The sequence below is a fragment of the Ambystoma mexicanum genome, chromosome 3q (genome assembly GCF_040938575.1).
Source record: "Ambystoma mexicanum isolate Mex_15411 chromosome 3q, UKY_AmexF1_1, whole genome shotgun sequence".
NCBI lineage: Eukaryota > Metazoa > Chordata > Amphibia > Caudata > Ambystomatidae > Ambystoma > Ambystoma mexicanum.
This window is the reverse complement of record NC_090926.1, coordinates 785,192,909-785,214,532: the sequence shown is the minus strand read 5'-3', so window position 1 is coordinate 785,214,532 and position 21,624 is coordinate 785,192,909. Positions and strand designations below refer to the sequence as shown.

At 43.4% G+C, this 21,624-nt stretch overlaps 1 protein-coding gene across 1 annotated transcript in view; it reads right to left on the bottom strand.

The window, feature by feature from the left end:
* Positions 1–21,624, bottom strand: part of HID1 (HID1 domain containing) — a 396,446-nt gene that overhangs the window by 279,703 nt on the left and 95,119 nt on the right. The window lies entirely within an intron of this gene.

The window sequence follows — 21,624 nt, the reverse complement described above, 5'->3', positions numbered from 1 at the left end:
CAACCTGTCGTTTACTAGTTTCGGAGTAACATTCTACAACCTTGCTTTAGGAAAGTACAAATCGTGGTGCTCAAATAGCATCTTGGGCATGAATGCACTCCCTTTCCCAGGCAATCTCTTCTGGAAGGCATTGCACCTATCATGAACATGGGGGGATGACAGTGCAGCCGTAGCAAAAAGGCAAGTCTGGGAGAGAGCCTTTGAAAGTGCAGTGGAGATCCTTGGGGAAAAATTTGGTTTACAGAACAGCTCACTAAGTAAAAATTGCAGCAACACCTTGGATTTCCGCCAGTAGCACAATAATTCTCCCATCTCTATCAGAACATTGCTTTAGAATTTTAACTGGTGCATTTCTACAAATTAATATCGCAACCCCTCTAGATCTTGTGGAATAACATGAGCGAAATGCACTACCTACCCCACATCTTCTGTACGTTTTTTGATCTCCCCTTTTAGCAAGTGTGTTTCCTGTAAGAAGTAAATGTCACCCTGCATGTCATCCATACAATGAAAAACCTTCAGTTTTTTAACCTGATTATTAAATCCATTAACATTCCAAGACGTGACTTTCAAGTCCAGTCCTGTAGCCGTCACCATCTTGTAAAAAAGCACAAAACATAAACAAGTATCAACTAGTTCCAAAATCAAGCAAAAAACAAAAAATCCCCCCCACCCCCTATTAAGGAAAAGCTGGAATACCAACACCAACAAGGAATCCAAAACCCTATACCCCTGGATCCCCTCCCTATTCCAAATAAGAACCTAACCTAATTAAGTACTAAAACATGTTCTGCTTAAGCAGCAGGGAAGAAACGCACATCCCGCTTCAAGTCAACCCAGAAATGTCATATTTACCCATACAGAACCACAGACATACGGATATTGATCACCTTCACTAGTAAACATAGACCCCACCTGATAGCAAGCCACAGTTAACCATCATTTCAATAAAATGTATCCCCTCCCTAAACTCAGTATATCGACCAACAACAAAAAACTGCAGGCCAGCCTTTAATTTGATGCACAAATAAGAACTGTGAACATCTGCAATCTCGCTGGCCCAAATAGCTGCCAATTTATCCTTTTCACTTGCTCCTTCTCAAACACAGTAAAATCACATGAATTCATGTGCATCACATTCATCGATAGCAGATTAGTCAATCAGCACATCCCGGCTTCCATATCCCACACAGCATTTGGAGATTTGAATTTCAGCAGTACATGTTCCACTTCTAGAAACTATACCGAAAAAACAAGGGCAGTCTAGAAGCTATCCAACAACCCATGCCTTACCAAAAGGTTAGGTAAATAAGCTTCTCGAACCTCTTGCCCCCATGTCAGGGTTACATATGAGATGATTGGAAATACTTGTATGAGTTGTGAAATCAAAATGTTTAGCAACAATTGCTTCCTTATTATATATGGTTTCATTGCTATGGAAGGGAGATGTTATGGTTTTGGTCTCCCATGTCATTCTGGAGCTCCCCACGGGGATTCGAGAACGACATGGGAGAGCAGTTAGAGTGAGAGCTGATTCGGGACAGCCCGAGTTGTGGCGTTTCTCCCGATGTATGAATAATCTTACCCCAAATCCACAATTGTGTCCGGTCGCATTTAATCCTAACAGCGCTACAAAATGTCTGGCATGGACAGTCCTTACCCAGGCCTTTCTTCAAAAGTTTTCATAGAGGTCCTTGGATTCCACCCAATGCTCCAGATAAGATTTTAAGGTGGGAGTATTTTACTCCTTATTTTTAAACTTTGAGAAAAGTAAATGTGATTTCAAGAGAGTAAAAATGACTTTTCTCCTTTGCAAGAGAGTAAAATGTATGTGACATCCAGCCAACGTGTGCAAAAACTGCATGGAAATCATTACTATGCAGCAGCTTTCTGCATTGTGAAAGAATAAACCTTTCATTATTTTTCTAAAGTCTGGCCATTTGATCTCTCTTGTATATATTTAAATGTTGAAAACACAAAAACATAGCCAATTACATAGTAAAGCAAACATGAATTCTAGTGTGTGTTTTGAGGTTCGATAGCAGAATTGTCTTTTGATGTTTAATGAAAGTCCTCATTTCCTGGAGCTATTATGCCAATTGTTTGATACAACAGTGCAGAGAGGCAAGGACTCCATGCTAAATTCTTTACCTAATAATCATTGTCAAATGGTTATTTATATGGCGCTTTTGGCACAGTGCTGTACATACAACATATTGATCACAATTACAACATATCGATCACCATTATCACCAAACCGAAGTCGGTACTCCTTTATCGACCTCGAAAGGATGAAAGGCTGAGTTGGCCTTGCCGGGATTCGAACCAGCAACCTACAGATCACGCACAGATTGCAGCAATGAGCGCTCAAACAGCTGAGCTTTCTTATTGGTAACATCTTTCAGAGGACAGTTAAATGAGTATCAACTGAGGTATAATAACAACAGTGCCTAGATGTTGGGACTAACCATGTATGAAGCGCTACATAAAAGTTAAATACCTTTCTGGATTATCACAGGGACAGGTTTTGCTGAGTTTCTATTCCAAGTACAAATATAACCTTTACTTGTTTGATTTTGAACAGTGCTTGTCCTTCCTGGAGAGTCAGGTTTTGGATGTTTTAATTGTAGTCTTGACGATTCGAGAGGCTGTATCATCTGTAATTGGTGTAATGACAATGACTCGCCACTGAGCAAACACTCTGATGCCACTGACCACATATAGTAAGGTACCACATTGACTGCAAGGTTGAATGGATGTAAACTATACCATGCACACTCATCATTTTACACACTGTTTTTGTAATTAGAGTTTAAATCATAAGTGTAAAAATGATCTGCCTCTGCATGATAATGCACACAGCACAAGAACTCTGAAAATTACAATTGTGCAATACTGGTTTGCTTTCATTGGAAAAAAAGCATAATTTGTTACAAAAGATGAAATTGTAATGTTTATGCCCCCTCAGTTGATGATGGATCATTCTTCAAGAAAGTCTCTCAAATCATGCAAGATCTTGACTCGCCTAACCTTATTTTGGGAGGTGACTTTAACTTGGTAATGGATCCCCTGTTAGATCGTAGTGGGATTAGGACGGTAAAGAGGAAAGATTGTCATTATTCTTCATTTGAATCCTTGGTTACTGAACATGATCTAAAAGACTGTTGACGGCTGGAACACCCAGATTTAAGAGAATTCAGCTTTTAATCTGGCTCACATTCTACTTACTCTCGCATAGACATGCTTCTTACAATTGGTAGAATGACTGACAATTTTTAGATCAAGTGAAATTGGAAATATTATGGTAACAGACCATGCACCTAGGTCTATAGCTTTGAAATTAGGCTTTGAAATCTGCAAATCTTTTACATGGAGGATGAACACATCTATCCTAAATGATGAAGATTTGCTTGAAAAGATTAGATCAGAAGCTAATCATTTTGTGACTGAGAATCGCACTGTTGATATAATTACAAAGGTTATTTGGGAAGCTTTTAAGTGTACCATAAGGGGCCTAGTTTTGGGGCTGTCCAGCGGGAAGAGAACAGCATGAAGAGAAAGAAGATGGAGAAAGTGTGGTTAGACTTGGACAGGCATATCAAGGAGGTAACAGATGATATCATGAGGGATCCGGGGTGCCCGGGTATGAAGAAAGAGTTGTGTAATTTGAGGAAGGAGTTGTATGGAATTGTAACGGAGAGGGCAGAGAAACATTTGTATCAAGTCAAGTGTTCATAATTTGAGAGAGGCGAGAAATGATATGATATGATATGATGATATGATATGGCATTTATAACGCGCCTATACACAAGTGTTTCGTTGGTTAGCATATAGGCTTCATCAGCAATATTCTGATGGTGCGGTCACGTCAATTTGTGGTCCTGATGATCTTAGCATGTTTAACCCGAAAGGAATTAATGATGTTTTCAAACATTATTACACCACTTTATATCAGAATGAACCGGGTATTACAGGGCTTGGTGACTCTTTTTTCCGTGATTTAGATATTCCTAAAATTACAGACACTAATAAAAAGACACTTGAAAGCACTATAGCTACAGATGAACTCAGATTTGCAATACACAAACTGAACACAGGGAAATCACCAGGGCCGGATGGCTTACCTGTGATATTGCCGGAGTCTGCGTTGGATTTGTTAAGGGATATGTTCATCGCCACTAAGAGAGACGGTCTGTTACCACCTTCCACTAATCACGCTACCATTTCAGTTTTCTTAAAGAAAGGAAAGGATAGAAATCTGCCCTGTAGCTACCGCCGAATAAGCTTGATTAATACAGATAACAAAATCTTGGCAAAGGTTTTAGCCTTGAGAAACAAACACTTGGTGCAGACTCTGATGCATGATAATCAGTCCGGCTTTGTTAAAAACTGTAGTACTTCAAGCAATATACGAAAGCTGTTACTAACAATATCTCAGGCCCAGAACTCAGTTGATGATGCAGCGGTCTTCTCCCTTGACGCTGAGAAGGCGTTTGATCGGGTGAACTGGGACTACCTCTTCTCGGTCCTGCGCAGAATGAATCTTGGAGAAAGTTTTCTCTCTTGGATAGCTCTCCTATGTGCACATCCAACAGCTGACGTTAGGACAAACAGATTGCGGTCAGATCCATTTGATTTAGGGAGAGGCATCAGACAGGGCTGCCTTTTATCTCCACTGCTATTTGTTTTAGCTATTGAACCTCCGGCGATGGCACTTGGATGTAATCAAGGATTGAGGGGCATCATTTATCGGGGGGGGGGGTTGAGCAAAGAATTTGGTTTTATGCAGATGATTTGTTATTGGTTCTACAGGATCTTGACGGTTCATTGCCTACATTGATAGATATTCTTGGCAAATTCCATGAAGTAGCTGGTTACAAAATTAATTGGTCCAAGTCCAAGGTTATGCCTTTGTCGTACTTATGTGATAAAACCTCCATCATGTCTTGGGACTTCCAATGGTGCGAGAAGCGAATGAAATATTTGGGCATATGGTTGACACCGTTGATCAGAAATATGGTGGATGAGAATATTAGTGAAGTATGCAAAGATTTCAAGGAGAGTCTTGAAAGATGGGCTTTGTTAAATGTGTCGCTTTGGGGTAAAGTGAATGCTCTGAAGATGACCTCTGCACCTAAAATTAACTACATTCTGAGCATGCTTCCATTAAAAATCAGCCTGCATCATTGGAAAGATTTAGATTGCTTGATTCAATCTTTTGTTTGGGATCAGAAACCCCCAGGCTCAAGCTGTGGAAACTTCAGCTTCCATTGGAAAACTTTCGAGCTTACCATCTGGTGTTCCCTAGTCAGTTTCTTGTACCGTTTTTAAGAGATCTGCCAGATGATTGGGTTGTCTGAGACATCCAACTTAGTTTGCAATAGAGATCCTATGACATCATTTTTACGTGATACATGGAAAAGTCTTTATGATTTGTTGGGTGCTGATGCTTTGAAATCGCCTAATGCATCGATCTGGTTAAATCCTGCAATTAAGGAGAAGGGAAAGGTTTTGTTGTGGCCAGATTGTTTTATGAGTGGGGTGAACTGGATTGGTGATATTTGGAAGGATGGGAAATGGATTTCTGTGGCAAAATTGTGCGTCAAATGGAACTTTACTAATTTTTCTGATGTAGACTATAGACGGTTAAAGAAGATTGTTGGGAAAGTTGCATGGTGTGATGATGTGAATCTGGACCTCTTTACTGCTAAGAAAGACAGGATAAGGAGTGGTTGCCAGCAGGGTTTATAAGCAAATTGTGGCAAAGTACAAGGAAAATGTCAGCTTGCGAGATGAATGGAGTTCAAGGCTGGGTTATAATATCTCGCCGGAGATGTGGCGTCGTATGTGTGAAAAAGTGCATCTCTGTCCGTTGAGCTTTGGTGAGAGATCAAGACAAATCAAAATTCTTAACAGAGTATACTGGAGTCCTGAGAGATTGATGAAACAAGGTATGCTGGATTCAAGTGATTGTTGGAAGTGTTTGTGGGAAGTTGGTACTTTAGAGCACATGCTTTGGAGCTGTGTACGTGTATGAGGTTTCTGGGCTAATGTTTGTAGTATGTGTGAGAGGGCCCTTGGGATGGACATTGATCTGGATTTTAAAACAATGGTTCTTGGCTGCAATGATTTATTGGATATACTGTCTTTATCACAAAAGAATTTCGAGGGGCTTCAGTCTGTAAGAAAATGATTTTGCGGGGTTGGAAGTCTCAAACTGCACCGCAATCAGCAGATTGGATTGAGGAAATGTACAGTCTTGCAGGTATTGAAAAGGTAATTTATAGAAGGCAGAGGAAGTTGAAGACCTTTGTTAAAATATGGGGGAGATTTTTAGGCATGTACTAGTTCCATTTTGATTGTTACTGGGTTGTGTGGGGTGGGGGGTGGTTGAGGTCGGTTCTTTGAAATTTGTATTGTCATATGATGGTTAGGACTTCGAATTCTATTATATATTTCTATTGATTAATACTGTTTGCTGTATACCCTTTTATTGTATAAATAAAGAATTAAAAAAAATAATAAGGAAGCAATCAAACGGGCAAAAAGGGAAGGCGAGGTGGGGGAAGAAAAGGGAGGTTGCAGTAATTTGATAAGTAAACCAGGTCAAATCTATGAATTGTACATGCTATCAACATTAAATATAGTCACTCTTGAGATTGGGAATGATCCTTCTGCCCCTCAAAGGCATCGTTCTGGACGGAATATTGCCACACATCGAATTTGAATCTGGTTCCTCTGTCAACAGTCCAGGTTTAGAAACCAATCTCGCACTCTCAGGGGAACGTACCACATCATCAAAAGACCACCTTCTCCCATCATCCAACGTAACACATTTCCTTCCCACGTTTATTTACCATCTGAGCATCTCTGAATTTGGAAAGGCCCTTGAGAACCTTCTTGGGTTATTTCACACACGCCCAATCTCCTTCCTGAAACTTGGAAACCCTTGTGCCCTTGGTACGTCATAATACTCTTTGTATTTCCTCTGCCTTTCGCTCACTCTCTTGAGTACATCCTCTATATCAATCTTCTTGACATTCTTCAGAGATAACCATGACAGGCGCAGTCTGTTGCATGGCAACCTTCCCCTCATCATGACAAATAGCTCCACCTCAGTGGTGGAATGGTGAGTCATCCTATGGGCATTGAGAGCTTCCTTGAGAGTGTCTTTCCATGGCAAAGAATTTGTAACTGCCAACTTAAACCAATTAATGCGCGCTACAGCGATGTAAGCTTGTGCTCAATCCCCCGGTCTTTCGAAAAGGACTGCATCTCTTCAGAAACAAATTGAACTCCATTATCAGTCACTATATCTCTTATGGATCTCCTTCTCTATTGACAACGCCTCCCAAAAATCTCAAAATTGTGCTTGATGTTACAGTGCTCATCATTACACCCCATTCAAACCACTTGGAGGTATAGTCCATTAACACCAATGCGTAAATCGTGGGTGCTTCCAAAGTTTCATACGGTCCAGCAGTGTCCATGGGCAGTTTTTTCCAAATGGATTCTGGAACCGCCACCTGTTGCAATATGACTTTTCTTACTTTTGGCACTAAGGGCACATGCTTGGCAGTTCTCCACCAGCTCTTCAGCATCATTCAGTACCCCAGGTCTACAGTAAGCCTCTCCAAGTCTTCTTTTGGCAAGATTTCTTCCTAGATGACCTCCATGTGCAAGATTTAAAATCTTCCCCCTTAGGCAGGCTGGTCGAATGATGCAATCCCCTCAAATTTTACTAAATGCGCTCTCCGCTATCTTGTATCTGGGAATACTGGCTGTGACTGTTTCCTACTATTTTCCACCCTCCAAGGATAACCTGTCATAAGAGCTTGTGTTCCGAATCATCTGTGGATGCTTTGATCCACTCCTTTGAAGTTCCTGTCTCAATGTATGCAATATTGCATCCTCCATCAATTTCTGAATACTGCTACTGTTCCTCTGTATTCCATGGCAACCTGGAAAAACACTCTGCAATTATGTTCCCCCTGCTTGGTGTGTAGACAACTCTTATATTGTATTGCATTATGTCAAGAATCCATCAACGTATCCTTGACTTGTCCTAGATACGTCACCTCCTTCTTTGATTTTGCATTTGTCGATCTTTAGTGCGAGTCCTTTCTCTTGTATCACCTGTGGGGCACCCAATAATTTAACATCATGTTTATCTTCCATTAAGGTCCCTATAAGGATATCGTCCTGGAAGTTATACACTCCCTCTAGGCCCCCAAACAATTATTGCATCAGTCTCTGGAAGACGGCTACAGCCGATACCAGACCAAATGGCATACGCTGATATCTGAATGCACGAGGGATATGACAAATGAGGTTAAATTCTTTGAAGCTTCATCCAACACCACCTGGTGATACGCTGACGATAGGTCCAACATAGTAACTATGAAACCAGCCAAATATTTTACTAGCATCTCGTTTGTTTGGCAGAGGATGTCCATCTATCTAGATGTTGGCGTTCCAAGTCCCTGAGATCTATGCACATTCTTATTGAACTTCCGGGCGTGCACATTATCACTATATGAGAGGACTATTCTGAAAATTCAATCAGTTCAATGATGTTCTGGTCACACAATGTTGTCAACTTCTTTTGTAAAGCATTTTCCGTGCCAATGGGAATGGTTCTTACTTTATGTGTAACTGATCTGGCACATCTCTTCAGTACAATTCTAAGCTTGAACCCTTTAAACATTCCTCTTCTTTCGTTTAACACGAGATGAAATGATTTGGCCACACCTTCTCTCTAGTTAAAATGTTGGTTTGTCACACATAGAATTTGAGTCATCTCACACAGAATTTGAGTATGTGTATCCGGAGAGCTGCCTGCTCCTCCCATCCTACCACAGATGATCCATTTGCAGCTACGTATAGTTTACATTATGTTTCTCTGTCTTTAAATTTGAGATGGACCCACTTGTATCCGATGATGTACATGGGACTTTTGCCGTATCCTGTGGCTCTGACATTAGTAATTCTCAGATATCCTAGCTGTGCTTTCAACTCCTTTTCATAAGGGAGCACATCCACCATCGTGTACGGAGATCCCTTATCTACCATGATGTCCAGCTGAATAGTATCAATTTCCATGCATTGCCATGGTCCATTCTTTTTTTTGGGAGCATACAGTAAGGATTTGGATAGAATCTTCCTCATCACAGTTTGATATGTTCAGCAAACTGCTGGGACCACCTATTTCTTCTAAAGCTCGGATGCCCGAGGTGGCGTTCGCTCCACCCCTCCCTTTGTTGCTCCTACATATTCTTCCACAATGCCCTATGTTCCCACTTCGGAAACATTCTGCAGTCATCACTGGGCATTCCTTTTCTCCATTAAAATGCCTGCTGCTCCCATAACATCTCTGTTGTGTAGGAGGTGTTTGGCAGTGTTGTTACAACGTTTCTCTTTCTTCCACTTATCTGGTACACTGGATTTGATCTTTGATGCTGCAGTAGACATCTTCCGTATTAAGGCTACCATGGCGTCCTCACATTCTTCATCATCTTCCACTTGTACCTTCTTAACTTCAATTGCATCGGATTTGTTTTGGGTTGGACGTCTCTCTTGCATCTCTCTCCCAATGTTGGATCCTTGGCTTGCCACAACTTACATTGAATGTGGGGATCTGCAGTGTGCAACATCAACTGGTCCCTCAAATATTCAGCGGCCACCCCTGTGAACTTGCACGTGGCTAGAAGTCCTCTTAAGGCCGTGATATATGTGTCCATATGTCCACTGTCTCATTTGTTCTGCTTCCTAGTAAAGAAGTGATACCTCTCAAGAACTACATTGGTTTTATTTCCAAAATGTTTTTCTAATTTTGCTAAAGCAGCTAGATACCATCTGTTCATACTGGAACTGCCAGAATTCCCTGTGCTATCAGGGTAAGGCACAACAGGAAGTGTGCAAAACATTCTCAATGCTTCTGCCCCAATACAGTTAAGTAAAATAGACTCCTTAAGGTCATCATTGAATTTGGCACCCCCTAATGGCCCTTGAGTAGGCTTGGAACGAGTCTATCCATTGTTCCCATGGAGTGGAGGCATTGCCTGGTTAGCAAGAAAGGGGCATCGAGCTGGAACATTCTGCATCTTTAGATGTTAAATGAATGCTCTTTATTTTGTCTTTTTTATTTTTTATTTTTTTTTAACTGTCCCTTTTCATTCTGTAATGCATGGTGCAGCTTTTGGTTTCCTTATTTGTGAAGAGAAATATTGGTTCCAGACCAAATAGGTCAAATGTACTGGGACAAATAAGCTCTGCACGGGTTCAGTCTAATGTTTGCTGTTGCTGCAGTGCACATTACCAGGGCAACCAAACATGAAGATGGCAGCCACACTTTGAGCAATGCTGCACTGTCCTTTCCTCGCACTACAAGTCTCTGCTTTGTAACTCGTATTGTGTTGCGAGTGCACAACTAGTCTCTGCTTTGTATAATGTGCATTGCATGTGGTCCCCACCGCCACCATGCCTACGCTGCCCCAGTTCAGGAGTATCCCAGACTTGCCCGATGAGGACCCGGAACTTCCAATGTGGTGGGACACAATTGTGGATTTGGGGTATGTTTATTCGTACATCTGGAGAACCCCCTCAACGCAGGCTGTCCCGCATCAGCTCTCACTCCAACTGCTCTACTGTGTCCTTCTCACATCCCTGTGGGGAGCTCCAGAATGCCACAAGAGAATAAACCATAACAAGCACTGATCTCGCTGCCTGGCTGTTGGTGACAACTAAGTTCTGATCAAGTAATCACGTAATCTTTTCTTGGTTCACAGTAGTATGTACAGTTTCTACATTCACTAAAGCACAACTTACATAACATTTTCACCATTCTTTGATGAGTGCATTGATCACATGCAATAACCAAAGTTGAAATGCATATTGATAGATAAGAGTCCAACAAAGGTTAAGATAGCTCAGTGTGTTAACAAAGTTAACTCTTGTACCATCAAAGTGCCAGGCTTTTCAAAATTCTTACATTATTAGTTTGGTCTTCCCACTCCACAACCTTATTCTGACAACATTCAACTTTATACATGATCCATGATTGGACTAGGCCTACCTTGACTAAGTTTTAGCTGCCCAGAATTCTGCCATATGACCTGTGTGGCACAATTTATGGATACGGGCAGGCAATTTAGCCGCCAATCTTCCAGGATTGCCAGAGCACATTCACGAGCCCCTCATGACTCAAACATTGCACTCATTTACAATTATCCAACTCTGCCTTGGACACATATTCCAATACGTATTACACATTGAGAGCCAGTTTTGTTCTCGGCCAGATCGGAAAGATTGGTGGCAAATGCCATTTATTTTCAATCAGATTTTGTAAGGCAGATCTAGGGAGCAGGACGAGCATAAAATGTCCACTCCCCGTCCACTGCATCGCCTCAGAAATGTGTCTGCATTACCGTCAGCATGTATTTTCATAACGGTGGTACTGCAATGGATTCCTATGGAACCTGCCTGAAATTAACACTTAAGAAAAAAGCAGGCATATTCCATATACGAATCCATAGCAAATGCCTCCTGCAATTACATTTTCCACCAACTCATTGAAAAGTGAGGGGTCATGATGATTTCACGTATGTTTTATTCTGAACGTTTCCAGCACATTGTGGAAAGGAGGAACATTTCAAGGAGGGGATTTATTTGTACAATAGTGCAAACCGAAGCAGTCACCTCTGTGCAATGTACATGGGCAATCAAAATGACCCACAATACCCTCCCCTCTCTTGCTCTCTCCATAACAATGCTACACCCTATGTCAGGCCCCATCTTCGCCCTGTCCAATCAGCACACCCTTTGTTTTGTAACATTTACCCACTTTCTCATGCCCTCATCTTCCTCTGATTATTTATTTAATCCGGTTGAGTAGAGTCGAGATTCCCTGGGTAGGGTTACAATACACCACTTCTCAGACAAGCTCGTAAACTACTGCCCAGGTTATTTGTCGCAGTATAAAAGCACAGTGACATGGCATACCTTGCTGTGGAAATCTGTGTTCATAGGCCAGATCACAATACCAAATGCCGGCAAGGAAAACTCAGCCTCTACTGAAAATGCAAGGTTTAATCTTGTGCTAATAAACGTTAGTGATAGTAACACTTACTGTGCTATGAAACCACTTAGCTGTACAGAAAAGCGCTGGTTATAAAAACGAAAATAGCATTTATATAGTGCAGATCTGTTTACTAGCCCCAAAGGTGAGCAAAATACGTTAGTCGGGAAAAGTGATTCAGAAGCCAAACTGAAGACACTGGAAGCCTAAGTGCCAAGACTCAAACTGGATTAATCACCCGGTGATACTTTGATCCTGCATTGATCACGGTATCTGACACCAATTGTTAGGACTATAATTGTTCTTTCATAACACGCTTAATACCAACGAGTAGTTTCTAAGTGCAAGATCGTGATTTCAACCTGTATTGCTTCCAAGACAAATGCCTTGATCCCTGAGCTATCCTTCCTACCTAGTGCTGCAATATCTTTTGGTATTCTTTCCTCGCTTGCCCTTTCCTTTCATGTAGGCCAATTCAGTGGAAAAGGTCCTAGCCCTCTTTTCATAGGTTATAACAGACTGTTTTTCCCCCTTACAACATATGCTTTCTTTATATTTCTGTCAAGTACCGTGTGTGGGTATTTTGTCCTGCATTCACTTGGTCACCACATTGCCTGATCACTATATTTTGTACTTGATTCTGGCACACTGGACAGTAAGCCTGCCAACTACCATTGTCGGAAAAAAACGCTTCTGCCACCTATGGCTAAATCTTTATTCTGCTCTACAGAGACCCAGTGACAGTTGGTGGGGGATGGGGCTCTGGCAGGCCCGCCCTGTAACTATCCAGAGTCCCCAAGCTAGTCCCTGCTCTAGGAACCTCCTCCTTTCCCTATTCCAACAAATACCTTCCCCAACTGCCCTACATTGTAGCCTACAATTAACTTCCACATCTCTAGGCTCAACTCCCCTGACCTGGGAATCACACAACACGTCTTAGCAACAGCCAAACAAACACTCCTGCATAGGGAGGTGGCCAACCCTGGAGGGTGTTGGAGCAACACTACGCATCCAGGCAACAGCCAAAGACTCCTGGGTGAGGAGGGCTGGCCCTGGAAACACTTGACCAAACAAACACTTTCCTGGGTTAAAGGCTATTCCTGCAGTGGGCGGAAACAAAAGACGTATATAAGGCTGTGGAGAGAGGACTTAACGTCTCCTTTTTTTCCTTGGCTGCTGGCGATGTGGTGTGCTGACGTGGGTTGGGGCAGAGACTGCAGAAGCTCTTCTGGAAGGTACCCTTCCCCTATCTGGCCTTATCCTTCTCCTCAGGTTACCTTCCTCCCCAACCCTGGTCCACTTTTTCACCAGTCGGTCTCCTGTTCTCCATCTTTCTTTCCACTGCTTCTCTCTCCTGGCCTCTCTGCCTCTGCCCCCTCCCCTGCCTGCCTCTTTGCACCTCCCTGTCCCTCACTGCTTCTCTGTCCCCCTTGTGTCAGCGTGTCTCTCCCCAAATGTGTCTCTGCACCGGCCTCTCTCTCATTTGCCCCCTCACCATCTCTACCAGCCCCGCCCCTTTCTACAACCCTTCCCTTTATCCCTTGGTGTCCCTTCCCTCACCTTTGCATCCAAGGGTAGACCACAGGCCCAGGGTTCCATGTCAGTGGGTGTGTCTAGCAAGTCCAGTGTGTCTAATGTATCCTGCTGGCAATGGGCGTACTCCTCTTCCTGTAATACATCTGTTCATGTTTTTTACAAAGACATTGGTGCCTTCATTGTGCTCCCACTTTTCCATGTAACTTGCCTGTTATTACCAGAGGGGGGACCCAGTTCGTCTGCCCTGGTCCAAAACTGTGGCTCTGACTGGGGTCTCCCATATGGCCTCCCCCATGTTGGCCTGCTTCCCACTTCCACACAATTAGTATCCTTGTACTTGCTTATAGACTCACATACGATGTATAAACTAAAAAGGTACCATCATGCTACTATTGCATGACAAAGGTGTTTTCTTTAAATATTGCCATGTTGGTTAATATTGTGATCTGTGTACTTTCCAGTCTGGTCTGCGAAACTGGGTATCATTTAATTTGATTAAACTCAAACATTCATGCCCCTTACAGTACAATGAAGTGAGAAACAATGTGGTCAAGTGTCGAAATTGTAGAATACCTTCAACACCCAGTTTATCAAACTAGCTAAATTACATGATCAGAAGTAACTCATTTGAGCTCTTAATTAACTTGGAAAAATAATCCAGTTCTATGGACACACTCTTTTATAAAAACGCCTCACTCTTGGGTTAACAGGCTATACTCTGGCTTCATATATAAAAAAGGGTCTATTCACAGATTGCATACCACAAAGACATCGGTTTCTAGGCTCACTGAAGGCCACACCATTTGAAACCATGTGCACATCTCATCTTACTCTGTGTGTGGATACGAGCACCTTCCTACTAATTTCTATTCAGTAGCCTATAGTAAACATTCGAGTTGCTTTCATTCTGTTTCCTGTACCCATACTTAAGCACTTGTATAATGTGTAAAGTAGATAATCCTACATGTTTGATAGGTATTTGTCAGGGGTGGAAAACAAAGTGCGGGGCTCCCCTGCAAGCCATGCTGACCTCCTCTACAAAGCACAGGACAGTTCACACTCGGGTCCGGCCTGAACCACCATGCATGCGCAATGTTCATTATGATGATGCTGCTGCAGGGGCCGGGCTGCACTGTGCTAGGTGAAAGATACATGTTTTTTTTAATCAAAGCTGAAATCTTTCATAAAGCGTAGAAACAAGGAGGCGGTGCCTAAACCCTGGCACTCTAATGTACCAGCCACCATAATTTTTTTGGAGTGCCGTAAATATTTGCCAGAAGTATGAGAGAACACCCGAGTGTAGCGAGGAAGCCCAAACCGATGAAAGGGGCCTCTGCCTGGGGATTTGGGGTTTGTCGGTCTCCCCCTCCACCAAGAATTATTTTGTAATAATGTGTTAAATTGGTGCATTATACAGCACACTTTCTGTGATACATTGGGTAAAAAGCTGGTTTGCAATCAGTTTTCATAACTCATGATAAAAATCCAATAGATGCAAGCCACCAACAGTGCAGAGGAACATTTCCCAACGCATTTTCATGCCTTTCCCCACAATATATGCCATTATAAAAACATTCACGATCGCTGTGCCAGTACACCCACGTAAGAACATACTCCTGTTGGCTTTGCCATTAAAAATGACAATGCACAATAAGAAAATGTGTCCAAACTGAACACGCATGCTTTATCATGAATGCCCAGAAAAAAATGACATACTACAGTAAGCAATGGCTAGACTGGCTGCATCAAATTTCCAGTACAGCTACTTAATATAAAGTTGGCTTTGCCCAAAAATGGCAGTAAAACATGTCACTTAAGGAAATGTCAATAATGCTTCCTGGGACCCCCAAAGACTTGCACGCACCCATAGTCACATTCATGGCCATTCACCCACTAGTCACTCACCCATACATGTTCTCACACATTCACATTGCAATCTGCACACAGGTACCCACTCAGAACATTCACACAGAATCACATTCATAGCCACTCTTCCACCACTCACTTCCCGATACACCTTCTCTTACATTCATGCACACTGCATTCTCCACATATGCACCCACCTACCTAGAATAGTCACATTCATACCCATTCACTCACCTACCACTCATCCTTACACATTTCACACTCACTCACACTGCATTCTATACACAGGCACCCACCCAGAACAGTCACAAACGCACACACAATCACATTCATACACATTCACTCTCCCATACACCTTCTCTCACATCGCATTCTCCAATTGAGCACCCACCCAGAAAATTTACACATTCATACACATTCACCCACCAGTCACTTACTCATTTACCTCCCTCTTACATTCACTTCATTATCAAATCACACGACAGCCCAACTTAAATACAGGTACCCCTAATCACGCCCACACCAGATTGTTCATCCCTCTAGGGAATTAAGGCCAAGAGTCTTGTCTTGCAGGATAATAATTTAATCTGTACAAAACTGAGGATGGGGGGGCAAAGGACCCTGCTCCCCCCGACTAGCATTCTGTCCTTCCGTGGCCAACTCCTCCACACTGATGGCAAGCAGACGCATTTACATACTGTTCAACTTGGTTACTGGATACTGGCATAGCTCATTCAAAACTGTCTTTCTTCCTTACAAGGGACGCAGCAGTCTTCCTTCTTGCACGACCAGGTTACAAACTACTTAGCAAACTACTGCACAGGCAAGAATACATTGTAGCTCCTGTTTGGCATAATTTTCTAGATTATAAACATTTATATATAAACACACCTTCCCGCCATACTCTCAACACTTCACTCAATATTCTTATATCTTATCTGGTCAAGTAATTCTGCTTGAAAACCTTGTTTTTCCATGATGTTGTATGTCGTGCATTAAGCATGTACACTCCTATTCTTAGTATACATGGGCTTTTGATGGACAGGAAACAGATGCTCAGCCACTTTGTGTGCTCTGGCGGAGCTAGCCGACACCAGACAATGCCTGTGGTCTATTTTTAGCAGAGGCTGCATTCACCGTGCCTTGAGATTTTAAAACTACATACAATAACATTTACAAGTGTATTCAACTAATGGTTATTTGCACCTTATATTTAAATACTATCTTCATTTAATGCCTGGCCATGCCTGTGTGTGATTATTTTTGAATGAAAAAAAGCTTTCTCTGTGCTCTAGTGCTTAGGGAAGACTTGCCTAATTGTAAAGCGCTTGGGGCACACTAAGGCGCTAGCTCCTCCCCAACAGCACTAACCACCCACACATACATGAACCATTGGAATTACCCATTTTGATTGTTAAGAAATTGATGGAATGGTACATTTGACTGATTACAGCCAGTACCATTAAGTTTAAACTGCTGCAGTTATTTCTAGAGCGGGGGTTGCCGGGGTGCTCGCTTTCTCAACATTAGAGGCAGGGGACTAAATAAAAAATGTATTTATACAAAAAGGGACCCTGCAGCGTCAGATCAAACCTGTGTTAAAGGGATGGATCTGACGCCGCAAAGGTGCAGGGGAAGCAGCGCCGAGCAGGCAGGTAATTAGGGGGTGGTGTAAGGCACATTTGGGTTTGTTTGGAAGAAATGCAAAGCAATTTGCGGCAAAATTGACTACGGTCAATTCCGCCACTAATTATTACACTTCGGTCATACAACCCAAATCCGAACCATTCACATGCATGCACACATAAGCATACATTCAGCCATGACATTACATACATGACATTACATACACAATCATATCAGTCATGCACGCACTCATACATTTTACATTTAAAAATGGTTTCCATACCTGTTCCACTTAATGCTCTGTCTTATCTACAGGGCTCTGGCGCCGCACTGCATGCAGACAGGAAGCTGGAAGCAGGATCCCCGATTCCGGCTTTCAGTCTGACATGTGCAGTGGAGCGGGAGAGACACCTTCCCGCACCACCAGCTGCAGTCGCCCCAACCCAGCCCTCACCCTGACTGACTTGAAGTCAGGGTGAGGGCTGGCCCAGGGACCAAGCCCGGACCTGGGGTGGCAGGGCCCCCCACAATGCGGTGGCTGCAGGGGCCCCTGTTACACCAATAGTCTTTGTGTACTCATAGCTTCTAATCCTTGTCTCTCAGCTCTCAATCTGTGGCCTAGCACCTTCCACATGACTTTAGACTTTGTAAATCTAGATCTGTATTCTGGTATAAGCAATTTTCTTGCTGTGTTTAATCCTATCCGTATCTATGGTGGGATAGGTCTACCTTCTTTCATTTGGCTAATGATCTGTGACTCCTGCACCTATAGCCAACCCTGCATAACCTCCTTGTGTCCACTATTGAGGCAATATGCCCCATGGTGGTTGGTCAACCCTGTAGGTAATGGCCCGCCATCCAAGATAAGGGCCTGAGCGCACTGAGGGTCCCTTAACAAGGGTGGTGTGCCATTACCTACAGGGTGGCCACCACCGAGGGGTGTGTAGCCATTAGCACCTGTGTAGTTCTCTACACAGGGGCTAATTTTTATTAATTTTTTTAATAAAAAAATGTATTTACTGCTCAGCCGTGACCATGGTGCACAGTACTATCATCAGGGTTGTCATGGAAATGGAAGGTGCTCACTTTCACCTGGAAACATCTACTTACCTCGCCCAGGTGGAGGGCGAGGTAAGTAGACAGGGGTCGGGGGGTGTTCAGTGGCTACCTTTAGGGATGGGAGGCAGGGGAGGCTAGGAAAGAGCATCATCGGATGGAGGACTGGTGCAGAGAGCACTCTGGTTGCTCCGAACGCGGGCTTGCATCGGTATATACAGCCAGGGTTTGGAGCAACCTGATTGGCTACGCACCCGCAGAGGGTGCTAATGATAAACGTGTTCTAGTATAGGGGCAGGGCAAATGCATCCTCATCGTGGCCTACTAATGCTGTGCTTGAAAAGCCTAATGTTTATTATTCTGAATCCACCAAAGGGTTTTACAGGGGCAGGGAGTACCCATGCTTATTGTATTGCTGCCAGGGGGTATGTCAACCTATGGGTTGTAATCCGGACGAAGGATTGGGGTGTGTGGGTGTGAGCAGGAATCTTTGGATAACTGCATTTCTTTGGATTGGGGCAGAAATGTGTATGTGCCCTAGACTCCAAAGAGCCTTACGATGGCCTTGCACACCACACATACCAACTTCTTCCCTTGAGCCCAGGAGCACAGGATTAAAAAGTGCAGCACTCATGTTCAGCTTGGGAATGGGAAAGGCAAGAGGAAGGTAAACGCAGGTAAAACGTGTATTCTGAACTGGCCTAGTCGCTCCCTTAAAGGCTGTGCATTGATTGCACCCCTACCCAAGGCAAGCGGTTTTCTCAAATCTCCTTTGCTGCCAGCAAAGAGAGGAACCTCTGTCTGAACCAAGGAGCCACGTGTTTTCCTGGGAACATCTTGAAGGCTGGGTCGCTCACAGACTCAGGCACGTTGCTATTGGACACCTTGTTACAGGTTGGCTCAGAGGAAACAAGGCAAGTTCAATTCAAACTGCATACAGCAGATCAAGAACTAAATGTGCCTTAAAATGAATCAAGTAAGACAAACATCATGGTGGTTGGAGCCTTGTACTATGTGTAGCCTGCAAACCCTTGGCTAGTGATATTTTGAGAAAGCACAAACCTTGCTGCATGGGTGCAACGTATGTTCAAACACAGGAGCAGGATAGTCAAGGGGAGACCCATAAGGTTATCTAATTAAAGTATTGCCATTTGTCACACAATAGTCTGATTATGTATTCCCATCCCCATATCCATGGATACTGTTTTATTGGCGTCTGTTCTATGGCAATAAAGCAGATGGTGCGGACACGTTTTGTGCTTCAAGCACACTTTGTCAAGGTTTGATTTACTATGTAATGCGCTAAAGTGAAAAATGGGGCGCTAATACATTCAAAGTATTTAGTGAAGTGAGCATATAACAAGACATAGCGATTTAAGTAAAACTTAATTATAAGAGAAAAACAGACAAATACATACTTGAATGGTCAGCTAAGTATAGCGAGCAATGGTCATCTCAGCAGTACTACATAATCTGTAACCAGGTGAGGACAGCATGGATTTAGGGCATTTCTTTATGGTTTCGGTCAAAAGGCTGTTGTGGGGAAAGGATCCTCCAGAGAAATCAAAAATAATTCACATTAGCACCCGCGACGGGGATAGCAGCAAATCATGTTCATTGGATCGCGGGCTAAAACTGCTAATCTCAGTCCTCGTTCCATGGAACCTGAAGACCGCTTCCCTAGGCCGCAGCCCCATCTTTCCCCCACCCTCCCTTATCTTTAATATTTGTATGTTCCTTCAACCCTGCCTCCCACCCCACATACATGTTTTCTTCGGTGGCGACAGCCCCTCTGCCGCCACAGACACGCTTCTGCTCCCGATCTGTGGCAGCCATGGAAATGGAAGAGGGGCTGCATATGAAGCCCTGCCTTCCATATCCATGGCGACCATTTTGGGACAGTATTTTCAATCATTGAAAGGGACGTGTGCGGCATACCGCTCAATGAATGAAAATGCTGATTTTTTTTTTTTTTTTGAACAACCCAGTCTACCGCTTTGGTAAACAGGGATGCTAATGGCTTTAATACCCAATCAGGCCTGCCAGATCAGGTGTTACCGCCACAAAAGCATTAGTGGAAAAATACAATTCATCATATGTAATCTATGTGAAGTAGTGGGACATGAAGAGGCTGCCCAGCCGACTCTAAATGAGTATTTGGAAAAGTATATGAAGTACCTGATGCTTCCATGGTGCGGTCCGAGCAGAGACAGGGATTCCTTCAAACCCAGTATTTCCAGTGGGCTAAGGTGGATGGGAAAAGTATTGGGCAATTGAGGCAGCCATGAGGTTTGAAGCACTGTGTGGTGGAAGGGGAGGGACGGGAGTTTTGGCAGAATCTCAACTTTGGTCAAGCAGTTTCTGTTGCGAAATGGATCCTGAAGAGGTTACATTCCACTAATGTCTGGCTGTGCTTATAAAGCTGGGTCATTATGGAAAAATAGGGGGTGGACAGAGGCGTGGCCAAGAACAAGGCAAGGTTGGTGTATTAGCATGGGCTGATTACTGTGGCCAACTGGAATAATTTGACAACCACGTAGAAATTACAGGGTGCGGTATTGGGCCTAAATATTAATTGTTTGAAGACATTTGTGACCCTAACTAAATGGGAGGGGGCTATGTGTGAGCATGGTAAATGTGGTGTATTCAGAATAAAACCTGACTTTACTAAGGTGTCCCCACTCAAGAGGATACCTGGAAGCTGCAGACTTACGGCAATAGGCAGGGCTCTGCTGCCAGGAACCATAGAGTCACACTTGTGAAGATTCCAGGAGAGAAACTGAGGGACGTTGAAAATGAACTGTTGAGGAAGAACACGGTTTGGAGGTTGTAAAACAAGGAAGGAGAGACAGCTGGTGTGCTCCCTGGGAAAGGTGTGTAACTTGGAGCAGCCCTAAGGGCTCACTGGATCCTGCAAGCCGGGCGGAGGTATCCAACGCCGAGGCTGCATGTCAGGAGCAACCCAGGCTCATGCAGGACATTGCTGTCGGCAAAACCAGGGACCAATCCGGGCAAGCCCCACTAAATGAATAAGTCCTGGTCTGCACCGAACAGTAGTCTGGGTGAAGGAGCCACAATCCGGGGCAGCCTTCGGTGCGGGGGTATGATTTGTGATCATCGAAGGTCCAGGCGGCATGTGCTGGGTCCATTGGCCGAAGTGTACAAAAAGAAGTAGTGGAACTATGTTCCCCACTAGCCTGCCACGGACCTGTCTGTGAAGGGCCAACCTTGGAGCACTAATATCCAGGATGCCCTTGCGAATACAATCACTGGCCTACAAACAAAAATTGAAAATAAAAGTCTACAACTCTCCAACAGTAGCTCCCCACCCACCCCTAGCCCCCCTAACCCCATCCTACCCTCCACCTCTAACACTAACCATGGCTTTACCTTCAAAAAAGTAACTGCACTAGAAGTGCAGAAAATTATAACTTCTCTCAAACCATCAAACTGTAAAGGGGACA